This window comes from Lissotriton vulgaris, chromosome 12 (assembly GCF_964263255.1).
Source record: "Lissotriton vulgaris chromosome 12, aLisVul1.2, whole genome shotgun sequence".
In the NCBI taxonomy this organism is placed as follows: Eukaryota; Metazoa; Chordata; class Amphibia; order Caudata; family Salamandridae; genus Lissotriton; species Lissotriton vulgaris.
This window is the reverse complement of record NC_141700.1, coordinates 20,069,956-20,084,103: the sequence shown is the minus strand read 5'-3', so window position 1 is coordinate 20,084,103 and position 14,148 is coordinate 20,069,956. Positions and strand designations below refer to the sequence as shown.

At 48.5% G+C, this 14,148-nt stretch overlaps 1 protein-coding gene across 1 annotated transcript in view; it reads left to right on the top strand.

Moving 5' to 3' along the window:
• Positions 1-14,148, top strand: part of GNA11 (G protein subunit alpha 11) — a 178,044-nt gene that overhangs the window by 148,900 nt on the left and 14,996 nt on the right. The gene's annotated exons all lie outside the window — the stretch shown is intronic.

Here is a 14,148-nt window from a genome sequence, read left to right as displayed (position 1 = left end):
GAGTTGTAGGGTCTGCCTCTGACAAAGTTTTTTCCAATGTTCTCTCTCCCTCAAAGGTGCCTTATCAAGACTCATGGTAAGTCTTTTTTATGACTTTTCAGCTGCACACCTTCTGCAGACCCTTGGCGAGACCTTTCCCTTTGACGTCTCCTGTGAGGTGAAGGAATCCTCACTGTCCTCTTCAGAAGTGACAGATTTAAGTTTCTGTAGTCCCAATAATAGCCTCATCTCTGAACGTGAGTTTTTGAGGAAAAGGATAGACCTATTTTTTGTCCATTACCATGTTTTCGGCTACTCTGATATATTAGTGCCAGGATCAGAGAAATGTAATCGAACCTGTGATGATCCACAAACAACTAATAGCTGAAGAAACTGAATAAAGCTCAGGGAAGACTTCCTTCACACAACATGTGGTAGAAAATTTGAGGGACTCTGTGGGGAGTGTTTGAGGGTGCTGTCGCCTGATTGGTTATAGTTCAAGTTTGGTCCTGTTTTTAAAAAGGACACAGGCTATTGAACTGACTTTTCCATTGCCATTATAGCCTATGATATTACACTGTTTTACTAGGGTACTGTGGTACTCCCACTTTGACGGGAGTGATTTAAGCATGTGAATGTATGAAAGATCCAATACTGCAGAACTTCTGGTATTTAGGGTCTGTAACAAGCCTCCAACTCAAGTGGATGGCCTGCTTTTGCGGATCCCAAGTGGGTTACGGTTGTCAATTAAGCCAATGCTGTTTCGTTTTAACCTCCACGCCAAATTTATGGATAAATGGTACAGCATATTGAATAAATGCTCTCTGGATCTCATACTACTAATAATAGAAGAATTCGCTAAGACCATACAAGAATTGGAGGAGGAAATTTACAACCTGAAGAAAGAACTAGAAATGAGAATGGAGATTGAAACTTGGAAAATCAGTTTAGAGGGAATCAATTTAAAACGAGACAAATATGAAAAGGAGTTACAAGAGAGGAAATTACGCAAATACACACGCGATCCAATTGATTATAAATTCAATGAAGTTTACACGTGGGCTGACATCTATGCCCGGCGTCAATTTGTCCCTAAAAAAAACACCACCAACTACCCATTCGTCGGAAGAGAGTTTAGTAACAGACAAAGATACATCTATTTGACGTGGACCGGTATGAGTAACACAAGAGGGATCATTGATGACAACAGAAGGAAGCGAACAAGCAACAACAAGTGGGAGTGTAGCCTTTTTGTCCCAGGAGCAGAATCAAGGACGTCCACCAACGCAACAAATAGAAACACCAGTAGCAAGCGGAAAACAAGGAGAGGAAGTGGCAGGAAAAGCTCTACGTAGCGGTCGGACAGTGGTCTAATAATAAACATTTCATCCACGATATTAACAAGACAACAAACAGCAGTGTTAAACAAGGGACTCTCATTTGTACCTACTACAACATCAAACACAATGGAAACAGAAGGAGCTTTTTTTAGGTTCATGCGCACACTAAGGCTAAGACATTATTTCACAAATGTGGCAGAACCAGTGGCAACTAACGAGGAAAAAACATTGCAGAAATTTAAACCAAAGAGTGTTTTTCAAGCTCCGGTGTCGCATAAAATGTTAGACACATTTGAAATCATGGTTAAAAAAGATCTTCAAAAACTGGACTACAGAAGAATCAGGAATAACAACATGACCAAAACAGAGCAGAACATCATTAAAAACTTGGCTAACAATAAGGATTTGACAATACAGCCAGCAGATAAGGGCGGAGCCCTTGTAGTTATGCATTCATATTTCTATGAACACAAAGTTAATGAACATGTGTCAGATACGAATACCTACTTATTGTTACCAACAGACCCTACTTGCAAGCTACAAAAAAATGCTTGAAGGCATACTACAGACAGCCAAGGAGAATGAATGGATCGATGATCATACATTGGCATACTTAACTACTAAACACCCGAGGTGCCCCAAACTCTACATGATCCCGAAGGTTCATATACATCTGACTAATCCGCCATTCAGACCTATCGTCTCGGGGTGTGGGTCAATTTTTGACCCCCTCGGGCGATACATAGATAATTTTCTACAAATGTTTGTGCAACAATGGGGTTCCTATATAAGGGACACTACGGATTTTTTAAATAAACTCTTATGGATTCAACAAGGATTTCAGAACCATTGGATTTTGTGCACCATAGATGTGGTGGCTCTATACACGTCAATACCACATGAGGCAGGTCTTGAATCAACAGAATGGGCACTACTAAAAATGGAAGATTTACAAAGTTTTTTTGTTACAACTCCTCAAATTTAGCCTCTACAATAGTTACTTTCAATGGAATGACAAATACTATGCTCAGTTGACCGGAACATCGATGGGCTTTGCAGGGGCCCCTGCTTATGCAAATACATTTATGGCCCAATTCGAGGCACAACATTTAATGAACTCAGAACATTGGCATCATGTGAAAATGTACTGTCGATTATAATAATAATAATCCACATTTGTAAAGCGCACAATCACCCGTAAGGGTCTCTAGGCGCTGGGGGCCGTCGGGAAGATTAAGCAAGCTATTGCCCAGAGTCACATGGTGCTGGGCTAATCTGCCGCCGGTGCCAGGGATCGAACCGTGATCCCCAGATTCCGGAGTCAGTCGCCCTGGCCGCGGCGCCACACCTCTTCCACGATTCATAGACAACATTTTTTTGATCTGGGATGATACATCTGAATCACTTGAGGAACTCATCAGATCTATGAATCAAATAAATTCAAGAATACAATTCACCTACAAAATTGATTCACACAGCATAGACTTTTTGGATGTCCGCATCATCAAAACAGCTAGTGGATTCACCACAGAATTATACTCTATACCAACTGATCGCAACAATGCTCTAAGTTATACTAGCTTTCATCCTAAGAGTCTAGTTAAAAACCTTCCGGCCTCACAATTCATTAGGATAAAACGCATTTGTTCTGATCTACAAACTTCTCAGACCACAATTCGAAAACCGGCACAAAAATATCAAGAAAGAGGATACCCAATTTTGGAATTGGAAGAGCAAATAGAAAAGGTCATGAAAATGGATAGAATGGAATTACTTAAACCTAGAAGCAAAACAACAAAAGAAAGGATGGTTTTTGTAACCAAATATACGACGCAATCAAGAGAAATTAGGAAAATTGTCAATACAAGATGGGAATTGTTATCATCAGAGCCAGATTTCAAAAATTTATTCCAGGAACCACCTCTCCACGCCTATACAAGAGGACCCAACTTGAGGGAGAGACTGAAACGGACACAATTGGCACCTCCAATTACAACACATAAAGGGACAATCGGATGTCACAATTGCATCAATTGTAATAATGTCATACTTGGAAATACATGTACACACCCAACCACAGGAAAACCAATAACTCTAAAACATACCAGCGACTGTAACACACAGAACGTAGTATATGGAATTAAATGCCCATGTGGGAGAATGTATATCGGAAAAACTGAACTCAAGGTGAAAACAAGAATAACGGAGCACAAAAGCAGGATTCGAAATATGATTTTAACATCACCATTAGCCTTTCACTGGAGAGAAGCGAATCACACCATTTCTCAACTATTATTTCTAATAATAGAACAAGTACCAATTAGGCCAGGCATTGAAACCACCAAAGACTGTTGCAACAGGAACTTTATTGGATCAAGCACCTAAACACGATGTCCCCTATTGGGCTCAATGACAAATACGATTTATCATGTTACCTGTAATATTCAGGAACAAAACAGACATAAACAGAGAAACAGCAAGTTCATAATAATAGGGTTATCAGTAAAGCCCACAAAATGAACAACCTAGGAGAAATTTACATGCTGGCATCAGGCAGGATGAAATGTTCTAGAAACCTCACAGTAAATAGCATTAAGACAAATTGTGTAAAGTTCAATTAAACAACACGATGTTTCTGAAATGAATTTATTAGCATTTCTATATGGTTTCTGATGTAATCATATTTACATTTCTCTATGGTTCATTCATTTAATGATGTGAACGATTTGTACATCACACAGAACAAAGTACTTAACACATAATCACACAAGCATTTAATATTTCAGTTCTATATAGGGATGTCAGTAGTTTACAACATGAGAAAAGTAGTACTTGGCAATAGAGATTACGAATCTGATTGTGTTATCAACACAGTCTAGATAATCATGTCGTCATTCAGAAATCAGAATTTAGAAATCAGAAGCGGTTCATATTTTAAATAGACCGGTCCAACATTAATATCTTGGAGACATTGTATGCAGGAGAAAGAAAAATTACGTTTTCTCTCACAATTTACGACACTAATATGGCGCCCGTAGTAGCGTAGCTAGTCATCAGAAGGAAGTGAATACACAGTGAATAGTCCTACGTTGATTTTACACCATACCGTCGGGTACAACAATACGCAATTCGAGAGCAGCGCATAACGGAGATTGGTAGCGTTTCACACCGAGCGGCGGTTTCTTTTTAAGAGCAACTACAACTCATACAGGTACAGATAGCGGCGTTTTTTATATATTCGAGACACAAACAGACACAGGAGATTTAATTAATCATATCGATCTCTCTGTTATATTTTCAGACGAGACACAGTGAAAGAACACGAGGTATGTACTTAATTACGCTGAGTAGTGGCGGTATTTAAGTAACACAGGCGTTGATAACTAAGCCTTTGCAAAATTTTTTTTCAGTGGTTCAAATTCAAGAATCACGCACAGGTATGTTTGAATTTTGCACTTTTGGTAATAAGCAATGATTACCAGAAGTAATCGTGCAGAGTAGCATGTAATAGTCACAATAGAGTTACTATTATTTTCTTTTGGCAGAATAATAGTGGCCATTGAGGCATTGACAGGGTTTGAATATTTGGAGAGATAGTTCAACTCAGGTATGGATTTACCATTTAATACATCTAAAGAGCACCCATGGGCAACAATACACAAACACTTGCATTCTGAAATTTTATTTCCTTACAGATTGGCCCCTGATGAAGGTACCTGTATGGTGCCGAAATGCATTGGGCTCAACCAAAAGTTCTATGGTTCAAATCATTGTGTAACATTGTAATGAGTAATAATTCTTTGTTATAAAAGCAATTGGTTGTAAATGTATAATGTTTGAATACTAAAAACATTATGAAAAATAATTTGCTCGATTACAAAGAAAAATATGTTGAAATAAAAATGATGAACTACAATAACAAAAAGTGTTGATTAGACTGAATAAATCAATAAGCTTAGATAAGGTGCGGAGCACCAGGTGAACAGTGCGTGATTAGATGGGTTAACATACTCATCATAACCGACTGCTTTTGCTAGTGACATAAAAGGCAGATGGGCCTTCCTTCTCTGAAGAGTACCCAGCTGAACAGTAGCTACTGGACGCAGAGAGAACCCTGGCTGGAGAGAGAAAAGGGGCCAGTGAGACAGTCCTCTGGATCTGAAGGCTGCAGGAGAACTTTTCTGAGTATAGTGAAGCTTTTGGTACTTAATCATTTGTCTGACTTGAGGCAACCAAGTTGAAGGGCGGAGACGGAACCAGTTGGGTGCACATTCTGCATGGACGTCTTCCAGGCTTGTCATATTAAGAACTTTCTGCGCTGACTTAACCCACAGTGAAGGTATCTGGTCTTGTGACACATTTGGCTAATGCTGCTCATCCTTCTCCCCAGGACAATTTTGAGAATCAAAAGCATGACCATGCAAGAAGGTAAACCTCGACTTGGAAGGACTCTTGCTGGTATCCTGCCTTGAAGCCACTGAAGGATTTTGAGAACCTTAAAGGTTTTACTTTATGAGTCTGCCCGTAAACGCCTAAAGATCAGTCCACCATGAACGCAGACATTGAGTGGCTCTTTTGTTTTCCTACTGCTTTTTGCCTTAAAGCTTTAAAAATCCCTATTTTCCCTAGCACCTTTTTGATTCATTTGTCTTTTATTATGTTTTTTGCTATTTTTAGGTCAGTATGGGATTTTTGGATTTGTTCTCAACTTGAATGTTTGGTACTGCTTGAGCCTGGCACACATTTGTCTGGGTGTTTGTCTGCTGCTTTTGCCATTGCTACCAGAGGGTAGAGCAGGGGGTTGGTTAAACGTGTTTATGTCTCAGCAAGTGTTTATCAGATTGGTATAATAATAAACCCTCTTTCTGACACCGGTGACAAAGGTGACCTGATGGGCCTAATCTAGGCATGCAAATGTATGGACAATCTCCTGGACAACGTTTGGTAAACTGTTATTGTAGTGTCATCTCCCCTGGTATATCGAAACATGCCTATTGCTTTATTCTGGTTGTATTTATGTAGAAACCTTTATCGGGCTAGTTCGGTTCTGCCTGGGAAATCTTTGAGGGACGGCCCAGGGATAAAATAGAGTAAGGGTGCCCTAAAAAAATAGGACCACCTGTTGCAACAACATATGCCTTTATTTTCCTTCCTGTGGAAATAACTTGTATTTACACCCTAGCCACCTCCCTGCTGGATCCCTTTGATCTTCAAAATCGCCATAAAATCCATGTTTACTCTGTTGCTTAAGTGTTTCTTTTTTTTTTTGCTTTGTCTTTTAGTAAACCCCACACCTGTCGACTGAACGCTTAGATCTACTCCATGCCCTATTTATGCTGATTAATGAGGGACTTGATGTGGTCATTTCTGAGAACTGAGAATACTGTTTCAGAAACTCCTACTAGTTCAAAACAAAATATCAAAATGTCTTAGAAATGTCGAGCGGCCTGCATGTGGCCACATGATGGCAGCATTGCTCTTCAGTCACAACTGTATTAAAACTCCAGCTGAAAGGATGTCATCTGATCTGTGTGTTCTCCTGGCGTGAAAGTCATTCACCTCTTTTATTTCCAGTTTCCACTGAAACTTTGACCCAAAGGCTTTATTTTATTCCAGAGCACAGCTACGAGTACGGCAGAGGATTCGCCAAAGTTGTAGTATCTAGCCAAGCTGCGAGTGGTGAGCAATGCTGCTAACTAGTTTGTATTAGCCCACCCTTCGCTAGTACCTGCTTTTAAAAGCGTAGATGTTAGTTGCTATTAGAGTTCGGTGTAAAGGCACAATAGTGTGACTTTGATTCCTTATTTCCAATAGAAAAGAACTCCTGGCTACCAAATCCATACCCCAAGCCATCCCACCCTACGATCTTGAGGTCACAGTTTATGCAGGGATAACTATGAATAGCAGCGTGGATTGTTCTGTATTTACGCCTCTGGCGCAGCTCAGAACGCTAAATGTCGCTTCATACTTCAGAAAGAGAGTCCGACTGTATTCGTTCAACTTGATGAAACTCCTCGTGTTAATCTTGAAGACTGACCGGCTGAGACAATCCAACATGTGAAAATAAAGTACACTCATTCCTGCATTGTGTTCTCATCCGTTACACCATTTTGCTGATGACCATTACAAATGCACAATTGGGGGGTGTTCACTTTTTGTTCCATTTTTCATTTATATTTTTGGCACAGCTAGGAATCGTTCATTGTGACTTCTCTGAAACAGCCATCTCAATATTTTCATTTGCACTTTGACTAGTTAGGTTGTCTTGTCCCATGAATATCTCCTAGTTGTCTTCTTTGCAACTAAAGTTACCAATGAAAGGTTAACTGAACCCATTGGGGGGCGTGGCTTGGACGCCGATCGGGATGGCGGCGTGAGCTCGCAGCTCCGCGCGGAATCCCGCTAATTCTCCTGTTTTTCGGGACCCTAGGCGACCCGGAGACGACGTTCCTGCCCTCTGAAGTGTAAGGGGACAGCTGGACGTAATCGGTGAATCGCTGGGGGACTGCTGGCCCCGAGGAGATCGAGGAAGAGGCGGCCGAGGTGTAGTCCGGGGTGTGAAGAAAATGGCGGCGAGGAGGTCGGATGGTCCCGAACTTCAGCCCTGAGTCCGGCTGTCGCCAAGCAGAGAGGGACCCCGCACCCGGCTGCCCAACGCACTGGGATTGGCGGCGCGAAGCCCTGAGACCAGGGGACGCTGCCCGATTCACCCAGGAGGTCAGGGGTTCTCGCCGACCACCGCCCTACGACTCATCCTCCCCCCACTGGCCCAGAGGGGGTGACGGAACGGAGCTCGTCCGCCTGGTCAGTGCTCCTGAGACCATTGGCGGTGACATAGCACTACCCGGTGCCCGGTGACCGGCACGGACCCACGGGGGAACCCGCAGTACGGGTGGCCGGCCTTGTGACGCAGCGCCCTGACATGGCGGCGATCGGAGGGCCGATGCCCGGGAGCCGCGAGGGGGACTCGGCGACATCGACCCAGCTGAATGAGAATCCCTCCCCGGAGCCTGATCAGGAACAGCGGCTGAACCGGCGCTTGGATGCCATCCTTGAGGCGATCACCTCCACTAAGGAGGCGTTGCACAATGACATTGCCCAAGTGGCCACGGGCCTGGGGCTGCTACGCGCGGATCACGCGAAGCTGGCGGATCGGGTCAAGGATCATGACCAACTGTTGCTGGACCTGAAGCCATCGGTGGTGACCGCGGAGCACAGGATTACAGACATTTTGGCCCGACTGGACACTCGAGGGCGGAGGATGCCGAAGGCCGCAATAGGCGGAACAACGTGCGGGTCGTAGGCCTGCCGGAACGGATTGAGGGGGAGGATGCGGTGGCCTACATGGAGAACTGGTTCCGCACTGTGGTGGCGCCGGAGGGGCTTACTCCATTTTTCACTTTGGAGCGGGCTCACCGGGTGCCCGCTCGCCCGCCGGGGCTTGGCCGCCCCCCCCGACCAATGGTGGTGCGGCTCCTCCACTACAAGGACCGAGACCTCCTCATCCAGCGGGCCAGGATGTCGGGCCCTTATGAGGTGGAGAACAGCAGGGTAACGATCTTTCCGGACTATACGCAGGCGGTCCAGAAGGACAGGGCATCGTTCCTTGCTGTGAAGAAGGAGCTCAGGGAGGAAGGCATTCAGTACTCCTTGCTCTACCCGGCCAAGCTGCGGATTATCATGGATGGCACCACACACTTTTTCCAGACTCCGGACGAAGTTTGGCAATGGCTGGAGTCGTACAGAGCAGGGACGGATAGGACGCACCAAAGTCGGCGAGACCAGCCCAAGCAGCCCCGGGTGCGGCAGTCACAACGCATCAGGTCCCGCAATAGGCGCCAGCGGGAGAAGCGGGAGGCTCAAATGGCGGCGGAGAAGAGGGATGCACTCGCGGCGACGGCGGCCATTACAGGGTCGCGACAGAACAGTGAACGGGCCGAAACTGACTCGGGAGGGGAAGGCAGCAGAACAGGAGAGGAACTTTCGGAGGCAGAGAGCCAGAAGGGGCCGACGGTGACCCCACAGACTTCGGATAATATTTTCTGCGGCTGAGATAGACTTGGGACTAGATCGGGACTTCATGGTAGGGTGATATCCTGTTGCTGGAGGGCGGGTTGCTGGGTGGGGGAGCTGAGTGTATCGGAGGGGATGAAGGGCGGGACGCGGGCTCCGCTAGCTGGGGTCGGCGGCGACTCACCCCCCCTAGGCCCTTAAGGTCGACTGTGGTGGAGACCACAGGGTAAGTGTGCGAGAAGTTGGATCAAGGTTTGGATGGGGGCGGCCATTGGGTTCATGTGCTCTGTCCTGGGGAGTGGGGTTTGGGGAATGTTTCAGTTTTGGGGTTGTTTGGGGGGGGGCAACTGCATTGGGGGGGTCATGGACCGTTGTTGTTTGATTCGGACTGTACGGAATTGGAATGGGGACATTACCTAATTTGAAATGCCTAACGTGGAATGTCCGGGGGCTGCGGACTATGGTGAAACGTCACAAAGTACATGCATACCTGGTACGCAGGGGGGTTCAGATAGCTATGCTCCAGGAGACTCACCTCACCAAAAAAGAGTGCGCTGCCTTGCAGAAAAGATGGCGGGGCCAGGTTTTTGGCACCACTTACTCAGCGTATGCCAGGGGGGTCTTGATCTGGGTGAGGGCGGGGATACCCTTTCAAGTGCTGAATCAGGTAATAGATCCGGATGGCAGGTTTGTAGCGGTGGAGGGGAGATTGTATGGACGAGATGTGGTTTTCTGTTGTGTTTATGCACCGAACACTGACCAAGGCCGATACTTTGATAGCCTCTCGGGGTCCTTGGCCTCTTTCCTGGCGGGTCCGATAGTGCTAGGGGGGGACTTCAACTCGGTTACCGATGTGGCTCTGGATAGGTCCCATCCCCCCCTAGTAGACTCTCCTGTGCGCAGGCTGGCCGCGCACAGGCAGGACTGGCAAGAACGATGGGGGTTACTGGATGTCTGGAGGGAGAGGCACAGGGGAACCAGGGATTACTCCTTTTATTCCGCTCTCCATGATTTACATGTCAGGATTGATTCGGTGCTTTGCGGGAGCTCCCTAGCCCCATTGATTACCCATGCTGAGTACCTTGCTAGGACGATTTCCGATCATAACCCCCTGTTGGTGCATATTCAATGGCAGAGGGAGCGCTCAGTAATACCAACATGGCGGCTTCGGCCGGAGACGCTAGAGGATTCTGTGTTCGCCGATGCGGTCCGGCAGGGCATTGATAGTTATTTCGGTGTGAATGAAGGAACGGCGACGAGTAGGTCTACTGAATGGGATGCAATGAAAGTGGTGGTGAGAGGGGTGTGCTTGGGCAGGTTCTCGAATGCTCGAACGACTGTGCTGAATGACTTAATGAAAGCGGAGGAAACTTTGAGGGACCTGGAGCGCCGCAGGCCAACTAGGCCAGGTCTACAGGCCCAGTTATTGGAAGCGAAGGAAGTGGTAGCCGCGGAGACGGAACGTTTGAGATGTTATGACTATAGGCAGTACATTATCAGGGCACACGCAGAAAGGGACAAGGTGGGTACCCTCTTAGCCAGATTAGCTAGCCCGGAACTTAGGGGTTGCCCGATCCTCAGCATTACTAACGCGCAGGGAGAGATGGTGTACTCCCAGGCAGCTGTATTGGACCGCTTTAGGGGTTACTATGAGGAATTGTACCGGAGTCAGTTGGGAGTGGGGGTTCAGGACATCGTGGAGTACCTGGGGGAGAGGCCGCTTCCGGTCTTGGACGAGGACGACGCGAAGGTCCTGGGTAGCCCGATCACGCTTACGGAAATTCGAGTGGCTATCAAACATATGGCCCGTAACAAGACGCCCGGGGTGGACGGACTCCCAGTCGAGTTCTATCAGCACTATGTAGACGCTCTGGCACCCAGGCTGCTGGTGGTGTATACGGAGGCCTTCGAGAAGGGGGCATTGCCTGGCTCCATGCGGGAGGCCTTGATAGTACCACTCCTCAAGCCTGGCCGGGATGCCGCGGACGTGAGGTCTTATCGCCCGCTGTCCATGCTGACGGTGGACTATAAGATCCTGAGTCGCATCCTAGCCACTAGATTGGCCCCGCACATGACGGGCCTGGTGCACAGGGATCAAGCCGGGTTTATACCCACGAGGAGCACGGCGATGAATATCCGCCGCCTGGTGGGAATAATGGACGCCATCTTGGATGGGGAGGGAACGCCGGCGGTTTTGTCCGTGGATGTTGAGAAGGCCTTCGACAGTTTGGAATGGCCTTTCTTGGATGGAGTGCTGGAGCGGTTCGGCATGGGCGATGGGTTTCGAAGGTGGACGAGGGTCTTGTACACCTCGGCGACGGCGAGAGTTCGATTGGGCGGCTTGGTATCTGCCGCGTATCCGGTGGGCAGGGGAACACGACAGGGATGCTCTCTCTCCCCTCTGTTGTTTGCCCTGGCGATGGAACCCTTGGCGGTCCATGCGAGGTCAGGCGACCGATACGCGGGAATAGTGAGTGATGGGCAATGGCATTATATATCGCTCTATGCAGATGACCTGCTCCTGTACCTAGCTGACACTTCGGGGGCACTGGTTGGAGCGATGGATCTGCTGTCCGAGTTCGGCCGACTGTCGGGCCTTAAGGTCAATTGGGCAAAGACCTGCGTGTTTCCGCTGAGAGCGGGATCGCCAGCCCCTAGCAGCGACTTGGGTGTGGCATGGGAACCCTCTTGCATCACCTACTTGGGTGTCCGCATTTACCACTCGGCGGCTGACCTTTTGGAGGGTAACATCGGCCGTTGTGTCCGGTCACTACGGGGTAGCTTGTCTTTCTGGTCGACCCTCCCGCTGACAGTCCTGGGCAGGATAGCATTGTTGAAAATGGTGGCGCTCCCCCGCTTCCTTTATTATTTCCGAACGCTACCTGTCTGGATTCCCCAGGGGGTGTTTAGGGAACTGCGGTCACTGATTATTGGCTTTCTGTGGGGGCATGGCCGTCGCAGAATAGCCTTGAGCACGCTACTTCGCCCCAAGCTGGAGGGGGGCATGGCCGTGCCCGACCTCGAGCTGTACTATCTAGCGGCGCAGTTGCAGGTCCTTACGCAGAACGTAGCCAGGGTGTTCCGGGGGCCGGAGGAAGACCGGGGTCAGGGGATACAGCGCCACGTGCGGTCGTACATCATTATGCAGCAACGGCTCGAGTTACGGGCCCTCACCATGGAGGAGCGGACGCTCCGGCTGTGCTGGCAGAGGAGCCTTCGGAGAGCGAGGGCATCGCGGCCTTATGCCCCGGAGATCCCGATCGGGATGTTGACGGCTTTGCCGCACGGAGGGGATTGGTCCCCGTTGATGGACTGGGAGGACGCGGGGTTGCAGGTGGTGGGTGACTTGTATATAGATGGGGCGTTGGCGCCGTTCGACGTGCTCCGGGACCAGTTCGGACTGCCTGAGGGGGGCTTCCTACTACATGCGGCTGTAGTGGCTGCCATGCAAAAGCACTGGAAAGAGGGGCTCCTGGAGCCCGCGACGACTATGGCATGCCAATATGTGGTGATGGCGGCTGGTACATTCAAAGCTGTGACGTGCCTCCATAATAGGATGCTGAACGAAGGGCTGGAACCACTCCATGGGCTCAAAGCTAAATGGGAGGGGAGCGTTGGCCGGCCCATACCGGATACGGCATGGGGCCATATCCTGCGACGCACGTGGAAGGGCACCAGGAACGCGCGCTTTCAGCAGGTCCATTTTTATGTGCTCCATAGGGCCTATTTAACTCCAGAGAAACTAGAGCGGCACTTTCGGGTGCCGGATGCCTGTTGCCCCCGGTGCTCGTCCCTTGGGGCGGACATGGACCACTTGTTTTGGGGGTGTCCACAACTGGGGACTTATTGGGCGGAGGTAGGGGAACTCCTGAATGAGGTGACTGACAGGGAGGTAGAATTCGACATGGCGGCGTGTCTATTGCTCTGGTTCCCGCATACTAAGCACACCAAGGTGACAAGTAAATTCATAGATCTGGGCCTGATACTGGCTCAAAGGGAAATATCATGGCACTGGAAGGCCAGGGGGGGTCCCTCACTGCGTAGATGGAAGAATGAGTTGCTGCGATGGTCTGACTGCGAGAGCGTGCTCCGGATGAAGCAAGCAGTGAAGTTGGGGAATGAGAAAGCTCTGGATGCGGCGCGTGCATGGGAGTTAGTGGTACAGGCTCTGCGTGATGCTTTGGTTGAGGATGAGGACGGCGAGAACTGAGCCGCTGGGCACCGCGGGGCGAACACAGAAGTATCTCACTACGTACTGTAGTGGAACCATCCAGTTCAGTAGAGCGAAGCACACACCTTAGCAGTTGCCAGGGGGGGGGGGCGTTGGGGGGGTTAGTTGTAGAGGGGCTTGGGGAGGGCCGGAAGCCATTGGAGGGTTGCTGGTGGAGGCCTTGGAACTACTGGGACAGGGGGTATTGAGTGGCGGGCAGACTGATTGGGTGGGACGGCCTGGCACGAAGGCCGAATAGCCCAGAGCAGGCCCCGAGGGGGGCAATTACGTTGATTCCACGGAGATGGCTGACGGGAATGTTGTTGCGGGTGGGGGGGTAAAAGCAGATACGTAAAACGACCTTCCGCCAGGGTCCCAATGGGACGTACACTGTGTTGTGTTCCTCTCGAGCGATCTGATGTGCCGCCCGGCCTCCGGGATGCGGGCTGAATGGCTGTGTACAACTGTGAACTGTCATTGGACGGGGGGAGCCCACAAGTGCACTGGCTGTTTACTTTTTCCTGCTGTTTATAACTCTGCAATAAAAATATATTTAAAAAAAAAAAAACTGAACCCATTCTACTCACTTACCTCTCAGTTAAAACC